Source organism: Macaca nemestrina, chromosome 16, assembly GCF_043159975.1.
Source record: "Macaca nemestrina isolate mMacNem1 chromosome 16, mMacNem.hap1, whole genome shotgun sequence".
Taxonomy (NCBI): Eukaryota; Metazoa; Chordata; class Mammalia; order Primates; family Cercopithecidae; genus Macaca; species Macaca nemestrina.
In genome coordinates, this window is record NC_092140.1 from 102,917,497 (window position 1) to 102,940,099 (window position 22,603).

Consider the following 22,603-nt stretch of genomic DNA (forward strand, 5'->3'; position numbering starts at 1 on the left):
TAATGAACTAGAGCCTGTAAATTTATTCAAATGATCGTATACCACATTATTTTCTTTTTTCTGCTCTAATTCCTAGACTTTAACCCCAGTTTCTTACCGATACATTAAATGAACATTAGCAGTAAAGATTGGCCTTATGTTTGGAGGATTGGATGTTATACTCGGACTGTTCTGGGAGTTGTTCTGAGCTATCACTGGAGTGAGTTCAGTATATGCCCAAACAAGAAAGGAGAAAAGGAAGAACAAAATGACATCTTAAAATAAAACCAAGAAGGTACCAAACTTTTTGGATCCTGTCTTCAGTTTTATTCACCTCCTAGGCCTCTTCAAGGGATTTATTTAAAGTATATGTAAGCAAACATAAAGCTAACTTAATTTTAGTTCTTTGAGAAAGCAATGAATTAAAATCCCTGCCAGAGGTAAAGAATCAAGATGAGCTGAGTCGCTGTTTTGGCTTTGAAGCAGGGCAAGGCAGTTTCTCCCCATGGACATGAGTGCATTTAAGAACTGAAGCTTGCACACCACTTCCATGATCTCCAAAGGACCTTGGTTCCCACACGACCCAGAGCTGTGTCAGCCAGCAAAGGGCGGCAACCACAAATACCAAAATTAAAAACACAATGAAAAGAAGAAGAAAAAGGAAAAGCATTAAACACACAAACCATCTGTGCCTCTGCTCCATGCGAGCTTATTTTTCCAATACCTCACATACTTCAAATACTTCAGTACGACTCCTACGTTTGAGTAGAAGAAAAGAAAAATAACAAAATTCAATATTTTATTAAGCAGATTATCTATATTGACATGAAAACTTGGATCCTCTTTTTGAAAGACAAATATATCTTATGTTTGTTTTTGGAAGCTTCTTGTGTCTGCCTCTTTGGCCAGAGGACTGTCTTTCCCACATTATTCTTCTGAGCTGAGAGGGAACGTGCATCCGCCCTCAGGTAGCCTAGTGGGGGTTCTTCCACGCCGTCTATGTCACGGGCTGTCCTAGTACATCTTAGCTGTGGTAACAAAACAGCATAAAGCCAGGAGCTTATAAATAATGCAAATGCGCTTCTGACAGTTCTAAAGGCTGGAAAGTTCAAAGATCAAGGCAGATTCGGTGTCTGGTGAGGGCCTGGTTTCTGGCTCACGGACCACATCTTCTTGCTGTGCTTTCACATAGCAGAAGGGGTGAGAGAGAGCTCCCCAAGCTCCACCCTCATGACCTAATCACCTCCCAAAGACCCCACCTTGTAATCCTGTTGCCTTGGGGGTTAGGATTTCAACATATGAATTTTGAGGACACATAAACACTCAGATCTTAGCACAGGGTAAGACTGAAAAAAGGAAAAGAAATGGAGCAAAATTGCTAGTAGGCCTTTTAAAAAAATTCTTTTACAGCACATATAAGTCATAGTGCTGACAAGGAATTTTAAATAGATGCCAGGTATCTATTTTCCTCCTTAAAAGTAATCCCTGTCTCTAAATGCCTCATTTGTTGAGTATACTTTTTAAATTTAAATAATCTTTAGTACAATTTTTCCCTTGATTGCAGGGTTTGAAGATGAGAAATTCAGCAGGTCGATGCAGGTGGAACTTAGCAGACAGACCATTATTTCCTTGTATAAACTCATGTCATCAACTCTTCAATCAGAAGGTAGTTGCAGAGGCACTGAATAGATTTTATAATTAGGAGTTTTATTTCATGGGGTGTAAGGTTTTGTAAAACTTTCAAGAGACTCTTTTACACCCTTACTCTTCATTAAAATGAGTTTTTCTAGGAAATTTTATTTGAAAACATGTGTTTCTAAGTAGATGCTTGTACTGTGCAAACAATTATGACCTTCATTCAAAAGCAATCCTTGACCTTCTTGTACAACTACCAGACAAGTAAAATAAGATAAACGTTGCCAATGCAGTACAAACTTTCTGTTTATCTGGAAGCAAATGGAACTAAGAGAGTGTGTGTTTGAAGTTTAGTTCTACACTTTCGGAAGCCCTGATCTTTGAAGTTGTTCTGTATTGCTTCCTCGGAAACCTTCAGTCACTTGAGTGAACATAATACAGCTTCCTCCACACAGGAACCTTCCCGAAGAGCAGTGGCAGAAAAGTCTTACTGGATCTCCCAAAATAGATTTCTTTCTCCTTACTCACAAGAACTCACTGTGCGATTCAACTCTGTATCATATAGTGTTTTACATGGGGGTATAGTGTTGAGAACTAAAGATACTTGTAGCTTAACCTGTGTGCTCTTATGATCCTCCGTCTTGGGATTAAAGGCAGTAGCTGTTGCCATCACATACCTGCCACTGTTGGCTTTTCCGTGCATTTCTCTCAGGAGCTCTTCAAAACCTTGTATATACGTGGGCCATGGTGTCTGCAGCTTCTAAGGACCCTGCTGGTTGCTCCTGTTCTTGAAGTTCCATTCCCACACCCATAGCTCTAGAGCGTGGCTTCCAAGTGTCCTAATGATTTTTCTTTTCTTTTCGGAATAGTTTTCACGATTCAACTTATTGAAATAAACAAACAGAAAGCTACTCGACAAAAACTTCCCATTCTGAAGGTACAGAGAGCGTTTCTCCACTGCTGTTTGAGCAATGTTGCATCTTGTCATCCATCTCCTGATGACTTAGAAGTCACCACTGCTGATTCCAGTACAAAAAAAAAAAAAAAAAAAAGAATAACCTAAATGTGAAGAAAATCTATAGCTACTGAATTTGCACTTATATCATGTTAATGGAACATATTATTCAGCAAGCCTGAGTTCTCTGCATAAACATAGTTCTTTTTAGTTCGTGTTCTGAGGACTTCTGCAAACACTGTATTTGAATGCTTTAGTGTTTCTTAAACTACAAAATGTTTTACTCTCTTTGTTCTTTTTGTTCAACTCTTATATGCTAGCTGCTCAGAGTTAACCTACACGATCCTTGTATTCTGATCTGTAACTGTAAGAGACAAAGAAAAGAGTAGTGATTTCGGCTTCTCGGAATGTTAGATTCGTATTTAATTAGCTTTCTATAAAGCGTGCGGATAACTGGGATTTGTGCTTCACTTGTACAGGTTATCCTTCTTTAGTAGCAATAGCTGTTTAGCATTGTCATATGTGAAAGAAATGATCTAACATCATCAAGCATGTGGAAGGAGGTAGCAAGTGGCAGAGAGTTTGCAAGGACGAGTGTCATTGGTCGTGACAGGATGCTGGAGTTTTTGCTAAGTTTAGAATCCCCTTAGGCGTACTGAGGTTCAAGTACCATTAACTCTTGGCAAAATTCTCCTTCCTAATTCGAAGAAGAAAGGATTACTAAAGCTCATAAAAAGGCTTCTCAAATTTCACATAGCTTTTAAAAAACATTTAATGAGTTAATAGTAATTGAATCAGAAACACATGGATGAAATTTTTCTTGAAATTCATAAGGGTTTAATATTAAGAGAGAGGTAATTCAGTAAAACCATCAAAGACTAGTCAATCTCAGTTTTTTAAGATCAACTTGTAACACCTGTAAATCTTCATCATCACTCACTTTTCTTTGTCCAAAGAGTTTTGTGGTTTGGGTAGTTTTGTGTTGTCTATAATTCTACCGATTCTATCACTCAATGGAAGAATTCATTACAGCCGCTGCATATATCACAAGATTGATCTACTTATCTATATGCAATTTAACTATGTATTACCTTCTCTAGAACCGGTTTTTCAATCTGTTCAACCAATATGGACATTTTAAAACAAATCTAATCACACGCAGATTCACAATATAGTTGGATGGGGAGCAGGAAAAATAGGGTCTTCGTTCCTATCTACAGTGGCTCTTAAGCTACCCCTTAAGCACCTCTGTAGAATTATGGAATACAATTTACATGTATTTGATCGAGAATTTAGTCAAGAATAAGGAAACACACAAAATAAAGGGGAGGGGCTGACTTCTAAGAAGCTAAAATGAACATTACAGAGTCTGTGAAATTATTTTAAAATTCCTTGATCAGAACCTTTATGTTCTTGCTTTATGAATAATTCTCACAAGCTTTGATATTTAGTCTTTATATCCACAGAAGCTTGGCAGTAACAAATTGGGAGAAATACAATATAGGAAGGATTGACGAAAGGAGAGAGGAAAAGAAAAATCTAGACAATTTTTTAAATGTTTAGCAAGTCTCTCTTTTTAGCTTTGGGAGAAATATCCGATTACCTCGTATATCTTCAGAATATCAGTGCCTCAGATGCAATATATTAAGTGGCATGCATAATTAAGACCTAATATTTATATTCATTAATACCCTAGAGCCATAGCAACTGGCGTTGCACCATTAGCTTTTATTAAAAGTGTACAAAGCCTTTGTTGTAGGCTCCCAAGAAACAGTAAGTATGCAATGATGCAACCTGTGCCATTGCTACGGGCCCCCTCTACCTCTTTTGTGCACGTTTCTTCTAAAGCTCAGTTAACATAAAGTGGCTGGGAGGCCTAGTCAGTAGGGACAGAAATCCCTGGCTCTCTGTGGTTCTGTGAGGCCGTGGTAAGAGCCAGTACAGTTTTGGGACAGCATTCATTCCAATAACTAGGTAATCCACAGACCATCCATAGAACTCAATTACATCTATGTTTTCAGACACAGTGAAGTCTTTTTGGAAATGTGTTAGGCTCATTCCTGGCTGGAGTCCGATGCAAGAGTCAGAGTGACAGGAAATGTGAATACAGAAAGAAATACCAAATTCCCTCGGGAAAAAAAAAAAGCAGGTATATTATCTCAGCACAGAATCAGGTCTAGGTGGAACCTTCAAAGACGTGTGGAAGTGACTAACAGTAACAACTTGGACTTGTACAGATTAAACCTCAGAAACCACAATACAGTCCATGCCTTGCTTCCTAACACCACACGAAAGGATTCTTGTTAGTGAGAAAAAATATAAAATGATATTTAGGATTCTTTTATTTAGACGTGTGGAAAAGAGATTCCCAGAGCCTAATTTAAATGAAAACATTTGTTAGAGGCCGGACATGGTGGCTCACACCTGTAATCCCAGCTCTTTGGGAGGCTGAAGTGGGCGGATCACGAGGTCAAGAGATTGAGACATATCCTGGCCAACAGGGTAAAATCCCATCTCTACTAATATTTTTACAAATACAAAATACAAAATATATACAAATACAAAAATTAGCTGGGCATGGTAGTGTGCGCCTGCAGTCCCCGCTACTCTGGAGGCTGAGGCAGCAGAACTGCTTGAACCCGGGAAGTAGAGGTTGCAGTGAGCTAAGATCGCGCCATTGCACTCCAACCAGGTGACAGAGTGAGACCCCATATTTAAAAAAAAAAAATTCTTTTTAGAATATTAGAATTCTGATGATGAATGTTACCAAGAAAGGCTCTCTATGTTAGAAAGAAGTTCCAAGCAATCAAAGGGCTCTGAAAATTATTCACCCAGGACTTGACCTCTTACAATCATTTAAAATTGAACCCTAAAAAACAGAAGCCAAAATGAGAAAAAAATGGAAAAACCAAATATAAGGGCACAAATGAAAAAGTGATGCCAAGGTAATTCATTCCTTGTCCAAAACTCATTTTGTAGCAGAAATAGAGCTATTTCTATGGATTTGAAGATTTTGCAGAATAACTGTTGCAAATTTAATGTTACTATTTCATTCCCTTAAAACCCTCACACCTATCAAAGAGCCCTGCCAGTTTCCATCCAAGCACAACAACGACCTAACTCTCCTTGAAGCTAAGCCAAGATCTGGTCTTCTGAGTTGAACGTCCACGTCAGCAGTGCTGCCAAATGTCTTGAGCCCTGGAACCTCCCGCAGATGCGTCTTGACTGCTCCTGGATGGGGTTCTGCAGTCCCGTTCCACGGGAAGCAGCATATTCTTCTGGGGCCTGAAGCACCACTCCCCTCCACCCTTTAGAGAGCTGGGTGTACAAAACATGTTATTTTGCTCCACTGTACCTTCAGCTTGGCAATAATAGGAGAAAAGCTGTGATTCTGATGTTGAAAAGCAAAAGGTTGATTTGTGACTCATGCAATACAAAAGAAAGAATGCTGAAGGAAAATGGCTTTGAAGACACGATGTACTGACATATTGAACTACCATGGGGAGGGTGAGCAAGAGGTTTTGTGCAGTAAAAAAACAAAAAACAAAAAACATTTATTTTTCTGTAGTTTTCAATTTCAACAAGGTCTTGAGAAAAATGCCAGATACTCATAGTGGAGATTTTCACATGAGCAACCAGCAGTTCACTCTCTCATGGTTGAGTGCTGTACTATGCATATTGACAAAGGTTTTTAAACATTCAACATGTTGCTTTGGTGGGAGTAAAATGGTAGACTGCAAGACAATTTTCAAATAAAACATACATATCCTTTTTTTTTTAATTGTGTTAAGCTAAATCTTTATGTAATAGAAAAACTCATGTTCTAATATTCTGAAAGCCCCAATAACTTTTTATGAGGAAACCTGAGAACAGCATGCTGAAGTAAAGCGCTTGGGTACAAGTCACAAGCACTCTCTGTGCGCTGGGCTGAAGAGGAGAATGTTTGCCTCCCGTGACTCCCGTGACAGTCAGAGACGGAACAGACCGAAGGCAGCATCATTTTCTGTCTGTTTCAAAACCCTCTAGCCTCCAGGTAGAAGCCCATCCATTCCGTACTGAGGCCCCATCTACAGACTGTGTGCAGACTCCACCCACATTTGAAAAAATCATTCAGCATCCTCAGAACCAGAGCCAGAGCTGTGTGTGTGTGTGTGTGTGTGTGTGTGTGTGCATGCGCGCATGCATTTTTACTAATGTGTGCTCATATTTAAAAATAAAATAGTACTTAGCACTTAAAATTGAAAACAAGAATGTCCTGCTTCATGCATACCCCACCCAGCTCCACTTCCAAATAGGCAACCACTATTCACTAGCTTGGCAGTCTCCCCTGGCAGTGACTCCATTTCTCTGAAAATATGAATTTTTATCCCTCAATCTTCATTAATGCATTATACCCATTACCTGTTGGCTTACTTTAATGGCCCGAGAGAATTTACCTTAACTAAGTTCCTAACAAACTTCTACTTCTATTTTAATTTCCCTGTCTTTGTAACTTTAGATAACACATGTGTGCCTCTTTTCCTTTTTTTTTTTTTTTTCCTAAGTCTCTCTGTGGTTCACTTTCAGCAATTACTTGAACCCCTAACAACTGAACGGTAAATAAAGGCTGCAGTCTCTCTAGGTGTGAAGCCATTCAAAAGTGAGGCCCAGGCAGTGTGGATCTGTTTTCTGAATCATATAAGCCCTGCAATACATAGCAAATAAACTCATTATGTGGCTGCCAACCTTTAATTTGTAAAGAGAATAAATTATTTTGTGACAAGCCACACCTTACTGCCAAGGGACAGGGCGACGTGCTCCCCACCTGGGCAGCCAGGTGCCTAGCTTTTTAAAAGCCATGGCGTCTATTCATGGAAGAACGGAGCAGCGACAAGTCTTTGCCACCTTCCCTTCCCGCTCTCGAGTCACCTTAGACCATCTATAGACACTTCTCCATGTCAGAAAATCCTTACTTATATTCTTAAAGAAAGAAAAAGAAAGCTCTCCATCAACTCTGTGTGGTTCTTTTTATTTCAGCTAATCACAACAAGTGGCATTCTTCTTTCCATGACAGCTTTATTTGATAACAACATTATGCTCTCCCGCCCTCACGAGGTTCTCTGGTTCTTTACGCGTGAGTCATTTGCAAATGATCTGTGCTGCCCAAGTCATCCCTGTCGCTGTCCTCCGGACAGATCTCGTCTGTCTGCTCCTCTTTAATAAGTGTGCGGGTTACGAAGTGGCTTCTGGGCAAAACCCTGGCATTAACCAATTGTATGGTCTTGGCACGTCACTTAAGCTCTCTGGTCTGTGGTTTCTTTGTTTCTAATATGATTGCTTTTTTAATGTCCAACAGCAACATGAAAATCGGAGAACTATAGAATCTTAAATGGGAAAAAAAATCAAAAGTCTTAAAATTCCATCTCTTTCCAAATGCATAAATCCTTTTCCAGTATCCCTGGAATGTGTCAGCCGGTTCCTGAACTCACGTAGCAACGAAACTGAAAATGATGCTTCAAGTGTGGTCCGACTTCAGCAAAGAACAGTGGCATTCTTAACACCCTTGACCTTGACACTGTCTTATTTAAAACAAGTTTGTACTATATTCATATGTATTTTTTGGCTAACGTATCATACTTTGGCTCATTTGGTACTTGTGGTCACAGATAATAATGAGAATTATGCACAAACACACACACACATACACACACCGTTTCTACCACATTCTGAACTTAATCTGTTTTTCTCCAAATGCAACTGCCTGATTTTTGTTTTCTAAATGGTTTGTTGCTTTTGTTGATGTTTTTCTCTGATCAAACAAGTAATTCAGGCCTATTGAAAAAAAATTTGAAAGGTCAAATATGATTCAAAAAGTTAACTATCATTGTAACCCAGAACATTGCTACATTCTGTTGGATGTCACTTCAGACTTTTTTTCTCTATGTCTGTAGGTCTCTCTCTATCTGCCAATGCTCATACATTTACACACACACGCACACCAAATCATGGTACATTTGATTTGGGTAAGAGAAAAGCCCACTAAAATCAATTGATCTGAATGACTAAGGGGATTGGGGGTCTGTGTGGATCTGAGGCCACAGGCAGGGTAGGTTAAAGGTTTACTGATGCCGCGGCTTAGCGATGCCAAGTTTCCCCGCTCTATTCTATTTCCTATGGTATCGGCTTCATCCAAGCCTGTCTCTTTTTTTTTTTTAATGGTATCAGGATTGGTCCTGAGCACTGGTGGGGCACACTCATGCTCAAGGAGAGAAACTGAGAGTCACTTATGGCAGTTATCTTAGGAGAGCAAGAATTGTCATTACCACAAGTTCTTAGCAAGCATATTTCCTCATCCCACTCCTTGAAAGGACTTACTTGTTCGCCTCTGAATCCACAGTTGTAGCCACGTGATGGGGTTACACTGATACCAGTTTAGGTCTTAATCAGTCACCCACCCCTGAGACCAGAGGCGGAGTTAGCTCCTTCTAAAACTCACAGGCTTGAGTGGACCATCTATAAATTGCTAGACAAAATTTACTATATATATATATATATATATATATATATATATGAGACATATATATGAGACATACATATATATATGAGACATATATATGAGACATACATATATATATGAGAGATATATATATACACGAGACATTGTGGTTGCTACACCAGGATCTATTTTCCTTCCCTTAGTAAATTTAAAGGGTGATATATATACACACACATATATACACACACATATATACATACATATACATATATACATACATATTCATATATGTATGTGTGTGTATATATAACACACATATATGCGTATATATAACACATATATACACATACATATGCATATGTGTATGCATATGTATGTGTATATATATGTGTGTGTATGTGTGTGTGTATATATATGTATGTGTATATAGATATATGTCACCCTTTAAAATACATAGGGGGATGATGGGTGAGAGGAAAGGTGAATGGATGGAAGAACAAATAGGCAAATGAACAGACATGTGGATAGATTGGCACAGAAGATCAAATTAAACCATATTGCTCTACAACCTGCTTTTTAGTAACCGTATTCCATAAATACTTTGTATGTTAATCCTCATCCTTACATCATTTTAAATGATAAATAATATCCTGATATAATGACTAATGATTTGAATCATTTCCTATTATTTAACAATAAATGTTTAAAGTGATGGATATGGTGATTACCCTGATCTGATCATTAAGTATCATGTACATGCATTGAAACATCACACTGTACCCCATAAATAGGTACAATTATAATATGTCAACTATAAATATTCAAATTCATTATTTTAAAAAATTTCAGCCAAGCAGGCTCTATACAGATCATGAATAAACAATACAGAGCAAAATAAACATGGTGCCCTCTCTACACACAGCACATAACTTAGTAGAGGGAGACAGATCATAAACAGATACACAAATAGGTAATTACAGACTTAGAAATATGCTATAAAGGCCATGCTTAGGTAAAACATTAATGAAGGGCTGTGCATGGATCCTATTTAGGTGAAATATCAGGGGAAGCACATGTGAAGGACAAGGGGCAAGGTATCCCAGGTAGAAAGAACACCATATGCAAGCTCTAAGTCAGGAAAAGTTGGTCAAGAGTCTGCAAAGGTCAGTGTAGTGAGGATAGAGGAGAGTGTGGGAATGAAGGGGTAAGCCGAGGCAAGTGTAGAAGAATAAGCAAGACATCATAAGCAACAGTCTGAGATGAGATTTAACTCCAGGAAAATGCAGTTAGTGCAGCACTTGAAGTCAGAGAATGGTAGAATGATATTTAATCAAGAAAAGTTTGACTCCACGTGGTATATTGACCTTGAATGGGGTTAGGGGTCAGGCCAAGAGAAAAGAAGACATCTGATAATAATGGCTCAGATTTAGGTAGAAGCACTGAATATAGAAAATGTGGGGTGGGTTCAAAGTATGTTCAGAAGACTCACTACACAGAATTTACCATAAACTGAATGTGAAAGTTGAAGATTGTGACATTATTTAAACAGATAAGAAAGACTCTCTAAGTTAAATCTCATCTCAGACTGTGGCTTATGATGTCTTGCTTATTCTTGCAACAGGATTAGAAGGGTGGGACGGGAAGCTCGGTTTTGAGGGTGTCAAGGTAGATGAGACACGATTGCTCATAGAAGAAAATCCTGGACTTAACACACCAATATGGAGCTCTCAACAGGCAGAGGGTATCAGAGCCGAGAGGGGGAGTGCAGACATCCAGCTGAAGTCTGAGAAAGAAAGTAATGGGGACACAGACAATCCTGGGGAATCTGATTTTTATTAGAAACCCAAAGGAAAAGCTCCTGAGAAGCACTCAGTGGAGCTCAGAGGTAAGGCTAACAAAGGTGGGGAAAGCTACGGTGTCATGAAAGCCAGTATTCTGAGGAAGAGCATAACCACCTGTGTGGGATGCTGAGAAGTGAGGCAATGGGAGGAGGACCAGGGCGCCCATTGGATGGGCCACTGGAAGGTAACAGGCAACCTTGACAATGGCAAGTCAGTGGGGTGAAGGATGACTTGGGAGAAGTTCCTAAAACCACCAGAGCTCTGCCTATGACGCTTTTGGGTATAGACAATTTAGGGAACGGATGATCCAGGGCAAGTATTACTGAGCATGCTCTCAGGTCAAACAAACAAGAATCACAGATTTGTGGTTTTGTATTTAGACAGACTTGTGTGTCACTTCCTTTGTGGATGTGTAAAGCAGTAGGTGATGGTGGAAAGAACATTGGCTTTGGGGTCAAAGGACGAACCATGCCAGAGCCACACAAGAGCCCATGATTTGTGTTAAACTTTGATTTGGGAGCAAGGAATGAGTCTGAAGCCCACAACTATTTTCATGAGATATTTTGTGAGATCCTGAACACAGGCCGACCCACCTTGGGACACAGGCAACCACATGCCACCTCCCATCCCATTCTCACATCCTGATGAACATGGCTTTGTGGCTCTTAGGAGATGCCAACATGGTGTGAGTGCACCATTGCTAGTGGCAGCAGTGATGCTTCTGTTAAAACTAAAGCAGGAGAGAATAACCAGGGCATATATTGCATAGTGCTGCAGTCGGCAGAATGGCCCCTGAGCTACACGCTGATCCTCTCTTTGGAGAGTCCAGAAATTGTTGGAAGTGGGAGGAATGGAACTAGATTGGAGGATTGGAAGGCCTGTTTGAAAACATTTTAAGTTGTTACACAAGCTGATGAGGCATGCCTACCTTTTATTCATTTTAACTATTGAAATGCCAAAGTAAGGGGCAGAGCAAAATTTTGACATTCACACACGTCTTAGTTCATTCTGGCTACTGTAATGACATAAAGTGGGTGGCTTATAACAACATAAATTTATTTCTCATGGTTCTGCAGGCTTGCACGTCCAAGATCAAGGTGCCGGCCTGAGTAAATGAAAAGGTAAAGATAGGCTACCCAGGCAAAAGGAACTTGCTAGGCAATGGCACAAAGACATGGCCAAATGTAGAATGTTCTGGGAAAGGTTAGTTGTTCAGTGTTGCTGAAATTGAAGGTGCACAGAAGGGAAGAAAGAGAAGGAGATGACTCTGGAGCAGCAGGCTTGAGCCCCACAGCAAAAGGCTTTGTGAAGCATTTGTTCAAAGTAGTGAGAGTCATAGGAAGTTTGTTTTGTTTCTCCTAAGCCAGAGGGGTGATAACATCTTATTTAGGAAGATCCCTCTGCAGCTGTGTGGGGGATGGGTCAGCTTTTCCCTAGTCTAGAATGAGACAGTGAGGTTATGTGTTCCAGGAGGGACACGGGCTATGAAGTCACTAAACAGTGCACCTATTTCTCAGGTGCACCAGCATTATTTCCTAAATATATTTCCAAATATTTAACAGGAAACGTTTATCTCTAAAGAATGTTTGCCCATCACACATCATAGAGGGATGATAAAGCTATAGGTCATGGACCTGGTGGGACTTGGTGGGAGCTGACTGAATCATGGGGGGCAGATTCCCCCACAGTGTTCTCATGATAGTGAGTAAGTTATCACTAGATCTGATGGTTTTATAAGCAGTGGTTTCCCCTGCTTTTCTCTCTCCTGCCGCCTTGTGAAGAAGGTGACTGCTTCCCCTTCCACCATGATTGTAAGTTTCCTGAGGCCTCCCCAGCCACGCGGAACTGTGAGTCAATTAAACCTCTTTCCTTTATAAATGACATAGTCTCAGGTAGGTCTTTATAGCAATGTGAAAACAGATTAATACGGTAAATTGGTACCACAGAGAGTGGGGTACTGCTATAAAGATAACCTGAAAATGTGGAAGTCACTGTGGAACTGGGTAATGGGCAGAGATTGGAATAGTTTGGAGGGCTCAGAAGAAGACAGGAAGATGTGGGAAAGTATGGAACTTCCTGGAAAATTGTTGCATGGTTTTGACCAAAATGCTGGTAATGATGTGAACAATAACATCCAGAATGAGGTGGTCTCAGATGGAGATGAGGAACTTCTTGGGAACTGGAGCAAAGGTTGCTCTTGCTATGCTTTAGCAAAGAGACTGGTGGCATTTTGGCCCTGACCTAGAGATCTGTGGAACTCTGAACTCGGGAGAGGTCATCTGAAATAGAAACTTATGTTTAAAAGAGAAGCAGCCATAAAGGTTTGGAAAATTTGCAGCCTGACAATGTGATAGAAAAGAAAAACTCATTTTCTGAGAAGAAATTCAAGCCACTGCAGAAATCTGTATCAGTAATGAGGAACCAAATGCTAATCACCAAGACGATGGGAAAAAATGTCTTCAGGGCATGTCAGAGATCTTGGCAGCAGCCCCTCCCATCACAGGCCTAGAGGCCCAGGAGGAAAAAATAGTTTTGTGGGCCTGGCCCAGGGTCCCGCTGCTCTGTTCAGCCTCAGGACTTGGTGCTCCATGACCCAGACACTCCAGCTACAGCCGTGACTGAAAGGGGCCAAGGTTCAGCTTGGGCCATTGCTTCAGAGGGTGCAAGGCCCAAGCCTTGGCAACTTCCACACGGTGTTGGGCCTGTTCCACCAGCCGGCTCCTTCTGTTCTCACCATTCATTTGTGTATTCGATGATCGCCAGCTGATTACCTGCCGTGTGCTGTACAGAGGGCCTGGAATTCCCTTAAGGTGTGACACACTTGGGTGATGACTGCATGGCTGAGTTGTACATACACTGGCCTATAAAGACAAGAAGGCCTTGCGTTTTTCAAGAGCAGGCCTTCACCAGAAGTGACCAAGGGTTCAGGCTGAAGCTAAGTGGTCAACCGGATCAGCACAGTTACTGGGGACACGGGTGGGCAGCAGGAAGGAAAGAAAGGCCGAAGAGGCTTCCCAGGGAGAGGGAGTGGTCTGTGCAGGGAGAGGGTCCCCAACCAGACCATGGTTTGCTCAGACAACTTTAAATATTTGATACATCTGAAAGGAGGCCTGTATATGTGGGCGGAGCGAAGGCAGTGCTAAGAGATAAGAACAGACACATCACATCATCAACACCTCCTGGTTACGCTGAGAGACTAATGCATTACACTGACATGATAGAGAGTGCCTGGAGAATCTATGCGGCCGAAGGCTTGATCAGCTTTGGGTCTTGTAAGCATCACTTTGATGGCTGTGGAGGAGATTGGCCTCGGGGAGGGAGACATTGGACATAGAGATGCAAAGAGAAATTTATTGAAGCCACCCTTGCTTCAAAAATCAATGACAAAGGGAATGAAGATGAGGCGGCAAGTTTGCAAACATACTTAGGAAGCCAAATAATTGAAAGAATGGATCAAAGATGTTTACTGTGTCTGTTCAGCTAATGACAAATTTTAAAAGGCAGGGATAAGCTCAATGATGGCATAAAATGTGCTTCAGGTAAATTGCCATCTTTCTTGATGTCTGCATGTTATATTTTTTGCAACTGCCTTACCTCCTCCTACTTCAACACACACAGTAAAAATCTGCAATTACACACACACACACACACATACACACGCACACACACACAATTACTTAGCCCTTTACCAACAAATACTCAGCAAACAGGAATAGTGAAGCCTTGGTTAGTAGTTCCCAATTGGACAAGTCATCAAAAAATACAGAAGCTCCAGCCCCCTCAAAGGTTCTGGTTCATTCTATCTGCAGCAGCTCCCTACCTTCAGCACAGCCAGCAGTGACGCCCTAAATGCTGGCATATGCTCTGGCATATCCCAGTGACAGCAGCGGCTGAGATATCCCAGTGACAGCAGCGGCTGAGGCACTGAAGCAGGGACCCTCAGCACCCTTGCAACTGCATCCTGTGTCAGGCATCTGTTGCCACTGAATTTTGGGGAGGGCTGGGTGAGGCAGGGCCTGGGAGAGAAGGGGGAGCGTCCAGTCACATCGAGGCTCAGAAGAGTGGCTGGTTACCAACCACGATGGAGGGACTGTGATATTTAAGCATCACTCTGCACCAAGGAATGTGGCCCGATTACCTGTGTTCAGCACTTCTGTGGAGTAAGAAGCTGTCACAAGTAACAGCGACTCACATCAACAGTATTCCCTATGTGGGGGGTTTGAACACCCACTGTTTGGGAGAGAGTATAGCATTATTTCCAAGAGCATGTGCAGGGAGTATAAGGCACTCTAAATGATCCTGATCTCTCTCCACCAAACCTCACCTGCTGCCAACCCTCCAGAGTTCAGTAAGGACATCCAGCTCTGCAAACAACTGTCCCCTTGAGTGTGGACACCCGCCCTTTAATCTCTGCAGATCTGTCCAACATTCTGAAAAGTGCTTGAATCCATGCATTTTCAGGCCATATACTTCCTAATAAAAGAGGATCCGGCAATCAAACCTGAAAAGATTGATTTGCCAGGACAGAATCACCCTTCATGTGAGAGGACAAACTCGGACAGGGACCAGCAAAGAGGCACACTCATGTCAAGAGAGTTCAAGATGTCACGGCTAGCAGAGGTAGCCTGAGACCAGAAAGCAGGTACACAGACATAACATCAGATGCCGAGCAGGCTGGAGTCCCTGCTGGTGAGGAGGAAGCTGGTGATTCATCCCCTGCAGCTGCTTCTTGACCTTGCTTAACCTTCAGGCTGGTTCAGTGGGCAGAGACCCTGACTCAGAGAGATTCCATTTTAGGGTTTCACCTTGGGTTGCCATGCCTTCTGCAGATGGTGGTGGCTTTGGTACTTGACAGCAACAACCTGGAATTTTCTAAATGTTCGTTGTTTGTCTAAGTGTGGACAAAAGATGATATGTCTCTCCTGCTTTCACTATATTTTTATGACCAGCACCATGATGTCACTGCATACGCATCAACAGCAAGTGATGATTTTAAAAACAAGTCTCACATAAAAAACCAGCCCCTTTCTCTGGGGAGAGCATATGTGTATTCCATTCGGGATGGAAGTAATTTCAGTGCAATCATTACAGGAACAGGCACCCCAGCTCCGGCAGCCGATTCAGGGCTCCTCCTGTGAATTCCCACTTCCCTGCTTGCTGTGTACAAGCCAAATGCCCTCTCAGAGCCACAGTGCCTTTCAGACTCAGGCACCCCGGACGGTAAGAGGCCCTACTCTCACAGACGGACGAAGGAGGAATGGAGCTTTCACTCCCTTCACCTTTGCCATCCAAGGACCTCCCTTTCCTTCCTCCCTTCTCACCTTTGTCATAAAGGGGACAGCAGAGAGGCTACCAGAGGGAATTCTAAGTTTCTACCTTTTTTAGAATAAATATTTTATTTAGAATAGTTATAAATTTACCAAAAAAGTTGCAAAATTAATACCAAGAGTTCCCACCTGCCCCGTGCCCAGTTTTCCCTATTGTTAACACCTTATATACTACTACGGTATTTTGGTCACAACCAACGAATCAATACAGATCCTTATTATTAACTAAAGTCCATACCTTATTCAGATGTCCTTGGTTTTCACCCAATGTCCTTTTCCTGCTCATGGATGGTATTCAGGATACTATACGACATTTATTCATCTCATCTTAGGCTCCTCTGGGCTGTGGCAGTTGCTGGGTCTGTCCATCTTTTTGGCGACCTTGACAGTTCTGAGGAGTGCTGGTCAGGCACTTTGCACTCTGTGCCTGAGTTTGGGGTTTTCTGATAGTTTTCTCATTATTAGAATGGGGTTACGGGTTTGGGGGAGGAAATGCTCTTCTCATCACCACATCATGTGAGTATATGCCACCAACGTAATGTGTCACTGTTCATGCTGCCCTTGGCCGCGGGGCTGAGGTAGAGTTTCTCAACTGTATCCGCTGTGGTTGCTTTCCTCACCTTTCCACATGCACTCCTCAGCAGAACGGCACTCTGTATAGCTCACACTTACAGCAGGGTGAGATGTGATGCTCCACTTCCTGGAGGGAGAAGAGAATGTAAATTATACATTAAATGGAATGATTCTGCACAGGATTTGCATCTCTTCTTTCTCAGGTATTTATTTATTCAACCATTAATTGATAACAATATGGACACGTGGATATGGGTAATCAACTCTGGGTTATGATCCAATCCTGTGTTAGTTTTCGGTTGCTCAAATTGCTGTGTATGTGGCAATTTGGGCTCTTTCAGTTGGCTCTTGTGTCCCTTGGACATAACCCCCATCGTCGTCAGGTGGGTTTTTGGGGTGTTTTGTTTGTTTTAAATGCTGCCTTACTTACTGACACTACAAGATGCCCCAGGCTCATCCTCCTTTTTCTGCCTTAGCCCTAGAATCACCTATTTCTGCAAGGGGCTTAGGCTTCCTTTGTTGGAGAATGGTATTAGAAGCCATGATCTGGGCAGGAGCTGTGCTAATTGCTACTGGAGTGTTACTGCTTCTGGATCCTCTCAGCTGACAGAGAAAGGAAATACATTCTCACCTATATACACTTTATTACATTGTATGTCCTTAATAACTATCAAATTTCCTCCAGGCTGAGAAGAATGGCCTGGGATGAGGTACAAAGTATATGGGCCAATAAACTAGTAACTGATAAATATTTCTACTAACAGAGCCCACATATTGCTTTGTAAAGCAACTGTAGAGGTCCTCAGAAGTTTCAAGACTTGAAGTATTTAATACTGAACCTTTGCATAAGTGACATGTCCTAAGAAGCATTCATCTTATGAATTTTGTCCCAAAGCTAACTGTTAGCTGCTGACTTCTATAGCTCTCTGTGCAAATGCGAGCTAGGTTATAATCCAGCTATATTTTAATGGTTTCTTTTTTTATGTTTTCTTCATCCATGTGGTTGTTAATGAATGAAAGTCAGACTTTAGGTGTATATCTTGTATTCTGAGCAGCTGGATCAAGTGCCTGATGCATTCTAAATAATCAATAGACATTAGGTGAATAAATGAGTGCATAAGTAAATGAATTGCTGAGTGAGTTATCATATCTAAACCAAGTAGGATATGTCATGAATAGAGTACTCTAGTTAATGGTACTTGGAAGTATGACTGTCACTTATAAATACTCTCAGAAACTTATGCACCATGGTTTTAGAAGGCCTGGAGAAGTTCCCAAATTATGGTTTTCCAGCCTTGGAGCTCACTTAGGGGCATATGAAAAACAGATGACATTGCCATGCCAGTGCCACCTTTCTCCAGATTGCTCCCAGGGCCACTCTTTCAGAGCCTGAGGGCTCTGACGATGGGAAAGCACTGGCGCCTCATCCTCTCCATGCTGTCTTCCAAAGCTGTTCCTATTCTTCCATGACTGATGATGCATGCAGTCACGTGAACTCTTCCCATCATAATTCTTCGGTTCATATTGCAAATGCCAACATCCAATTTATATTTTATTTAAGAACCAAAGTAGTTTTGCAAGATTATATTACTTTCAAAGGCAATGGAATCACTTTGTTTTCCCATGTTTTCAAAGTTATCTTAAGTAGTGTAATGGATCGACTCACACAGTGCCTTTCATCCTATTCCAGGTAACAGTGGATGGCAAATTATTTACCAGGGCTTTGAAACTGGGCTCCACAGTGAAGCAGCTTAACATGTGGTTCATTCATCTTCCTCCGATTCTATCACTAGCCCCCTCCTAGCCAGTGTGGCTCTTTCTGCTTCTTAGCACCAGGCATTGAAAGTTTTCTCAGGCAGACGAAGGAGTGATGGGCTCTTTGTGGATGCTTGCAGTTCCAGCAGGCAGGTTTATGGCTTGTGGTCTGAGACGCTTGGATGGATTCTTTCTCTTTCCCCTGGGCCCACTGGTTACCGTATAATACATTGCTTTATTCCCTGTCCCAGCAGTCAAAATGTGGGGCTTTGGAGAAAAGCCAATCGTGCATGCTCTTATGACACTAATCCAAATATGTGTTTATTCAAGGGTGCAGTTGTGCAACCTTTGTGCCCTGAGGCTCCCTGGACAATTGTGGCAGGCTAAAAATGGTCTGATTGGCCTGCATTTCTCACTGGAGAGCTAGGCGACAGAGTTCGTTTTGCTCATTACCGGCCTCTCTCCCAACCCAGTCTGTAGCCCTCCGTAGGGCTGGGTTGCAGCTGCAAACAGTGTTTTTGTCTACAGTGCCCTCTCTGAAAATAGTTGTCCTTGTTGTGACTGAGATATTTAGGTCTTTTTTCAGTAGCACCCTTATTTGATTGACTGATGGGCCTGTAAGTTATTTTTGAATCTGGGTTATTTCTATTTCTGATATAAGTTGCTACAGGCTGCGTAATTGCTCAACCCATCCTTTTTATTTGATAATCTATACTAAAAAAGTAAACTGTTTTGTTGTAAAGTCTATATTTTTTTTTTCAGAAATATTGATGGTCAGAACCCAACACTGGGCGTTTCCCCCAAACATAAATTACATTGCTTAGAGGCATAACATGTCAACATCTTTGTGTCTAGTGCTTTCACAAGGATCTTTTTTAGGATTCTTTTTCTGGAGGAAAAAATAAACAAAAACATATCAAATTCTCCTGTGTAAATTATCTGTGAGGTCCACAAAAATGAAGGGATGCTGTCTGTCAATGAAGATGTTATCGAGAGGAATTGAAATTAATAACTACATCGAATATGGGGAACTGGTTGTCTCAATGACAAGAGTTTGATAAATTGAATTATTCACACTACACAGAAATTTAATTAGAGATGGTATCTTAGGCATAATCTATAAAAAGAAGGTCATGAGAGTTTGGAGACAAGTGACTATAGAGCTAAGACAGAAAATATCAGATTTGTGCAAATTCAGCCAGGCAGTTTGCACGTGTAGTAAAAATTATAAATATTTTCTGTGTTTTTAAATGTCAAATGTGTATTGTAAATTCAAGTAGTTTTATAATCTTTATTGAAATAGCATTTGTAAGTTATAAAAATGAACAAAAATCTAACTGGACAAGGAAGTGATCTAATGATTTACTAATTATTAAAGTAAGTGATTAGACTAAGAACAATGGTGCTGAAATTCTTAGTCACAAAATTGTCATCCCAATTGTCATTACAGTTGAGTGATTAATTCAAAACAATGCTGTTTTAATAAACAATAAATAAGTAAATAAGTAATCAACTTAGATTTTGCTCTTGGAATATACTATACATTTGTAAAAGACAAACGGAATTTTTACCAAAAACTTTATTCATTCTACATAGCAAAGTGTACTGTGAAGCGAGGTGATATGGTGAGATAAATAATTGCCAGGCTAGAAACAGCATCTAGGTAGGACTCTATTAAAAATGTTTGCAAACTTAACATACTTCAATAAATTTTTCCTCAACCCAAGTATCACTTTTATCTAATTGCCTACATACTCAGGGTATGAAGAATATTTCATGAAATTATAGGTTAAATTTAGAGTAAAAATATAATCAATTTTGTTTGGCTTTGGTCTTGTATACATTATATTTATATAATTTATTCAGAGTTACTGACAATTAGTAAATGACTACTTCAACCTGTAATGAGAAACTCACTTTAGTCTTGCAACTAGCTGTTCAGAAATTTAAGTTACGTTATGTGTACTGGGAATAGGGAAAACTGGCATAATATGCCATTATCTTACACAGTGAAAGCAAACTTTTTTAAAACAAACTTTTAAAAAACTTCAGAATATTCTTAGCTGACAACAAAGTTGCAAAGACAGTACAGAGCCCTCATATATATACCTTGCATCCAGTTTTTCCCTATAATTAACATCATTCATTACTAGGGTATGCTTGTCACAGCTACTGAAACAATATTCATATGTTATTATTAACCAAAGTTATGCTTTATTCATATAGCCTTGATTTTTCACCGAATGTCGTCCTTCTGCCCCAGGATCCCATCCAGGATACTGTGTGACATTTAGTTGTTATGTCTCTGTAGGCCCCAGTACAATGTGACACTTTCTCAGACATCGCTCGTTTTTGATGACCTTGACATATTCTAGGAGTCCTGGTGTTTTGTACTATGCCCATTCTGGGGGGTTTGTCTCATCTTTTTCTTATGCTAAGACTGGGGCCATGTATTTTGGGAAGAAGACTGCAGAAGTAAAGTGCCCTTCTCCTTATATCAGATCAATAGTACATGCTGTCAATATGAATTATCACTGGCGAGGCTGACTCTGATCATCCGGCTCAGGTGGTATTTGTCAGATTTTTTCCACTGAAGGTTTACTCTTTCACTATTTCCATACTGTACTCATTGAAAAAATGATTTCACTCTGCACAGCCCACATTTCAGGAATAGGGAGATACAGTCTGCTTCTTTAAGGGTATCTGTATAAAGTATTTGAGATTCTTCTGCACAGGATACTTGTCCACTTCCTATTTATTTATTCTATCATTTATTTATGAGTACGGACTCATGGATATTTATGTTTTGAGTAATAATGCAATACCGTTATTTATTTTGTCAATCAAATTGGAACCAAAGTATTTTATTTCATAGTTATTGGCTTATTTTTCTCAGTCAAAATCTTGTTTCCTAATCAGTATTCATAAATTATTATTAACATTATTATTATTATTTGAGAAGGAGTCTCACTCTGTCCCCCAGTCTGGAGTGTATTCACAAGATCTCAGCTCACTGCAAGCTTCGCCTCCCGGGTTCCCGCCATTCTCCTGCCTCAGCCTCCTGAGTAGCTGGGACTACAGGCGCCGCCACCACGCCCGGCTAATTTTTTGCATTTTTTTAGTAGAGACAGGGTTTCACCGTGTTAGCCAGTCTCTATGTCCTGACCTCGTGATTCACCTGCCTTGGCCTCCCAAAGTGCTGGGATTACAGGCGTGAGCCACCAGCGCCCGGCCTTTTTTTTTTTTTTTTTTTTTTTTTTTTTTTTTTTTTTTGAGATGGAGTCTCACTGTTTCTCAGGCTGGAGTGCACTGGCGCCATCTCGGCTCACTGCAACCTCCGCCTCCTGGGTTCAAGCGATTCTCCAGCCTCAGCCTCCTGAGTAGCATGCCACCATGCCTGGCTAATTTTTTTTTTTTTTTTTGTATTTTTAGTAGAGACGGGGTTTCACCATGTTGGTCAGGCTGGTCTCTAACTCCTTACCTCGTGATCCACCTGCCTCGGTCTCCCAAAGTGCTGGGATTACAGGCACGAGACACCCAGCCCACAAAAAAAATTTAATGACATTTAAAAAAACTAATCAGAATTCACTGTTTATTCATTTTGTTAGAGTTTTCTTCTAGAACCTATGCACAGTGCTAAGTAAAAATTACAAGATCAATTAAATTTCTTTAGTGTTAAAATCTCTACCAAAACATTTAAACATTAATTATACTAAATATTTGTAATTTATGACTCTCTTTCATGTACTTCACAATTTATTCTTAGTTGTTCAAGAAGAAGAGTATTTATCTGCAGCTTATTTATATGGGTAAAATTCTTAGGGGAAATCTCATGTTAAACTATATCTATGTACCTCTAAACAAACAAGGTTAACTCCATAAACAACAAAAAAGCTTTATAACAGATCTGTGTATTAGATAATAATCATAATGACATTACTTAGGAGAAATTCCATTTTCAAGTATAACAGAATAGCTTGGGATAAGACCTATACTCCTTACAAGAAAAGCAAAATGTTAAAAATTGGATGAAATACACACAGATAAATCTGTGTAAAGCCTG

The 22,603-nt window shown here is 40.6% G+C and overlaps 1 long non-coding RNA gene across 1 annotated transcript in view; it reads right to left on the reverse strand.

The window, feature by feature from the left end:
- The window catches only part of LOC105490265 (uncharacterized), a 158,836-nt gene that overhangs the window by 118,179 nt on the left and 18,054 nt on the right, over positions 1-22,603 (reverse strand). Inside the window, exon 2 of the long non-coding RNA XR_011614984.1 lies at positions 16,451-16,912. This is a non-coding gene — a long non-coding RNA (uncharacterized lncRNA). The remainder of the gene's footprint in view (positions 1-16,450; positions 16,913-22,603) is intronic.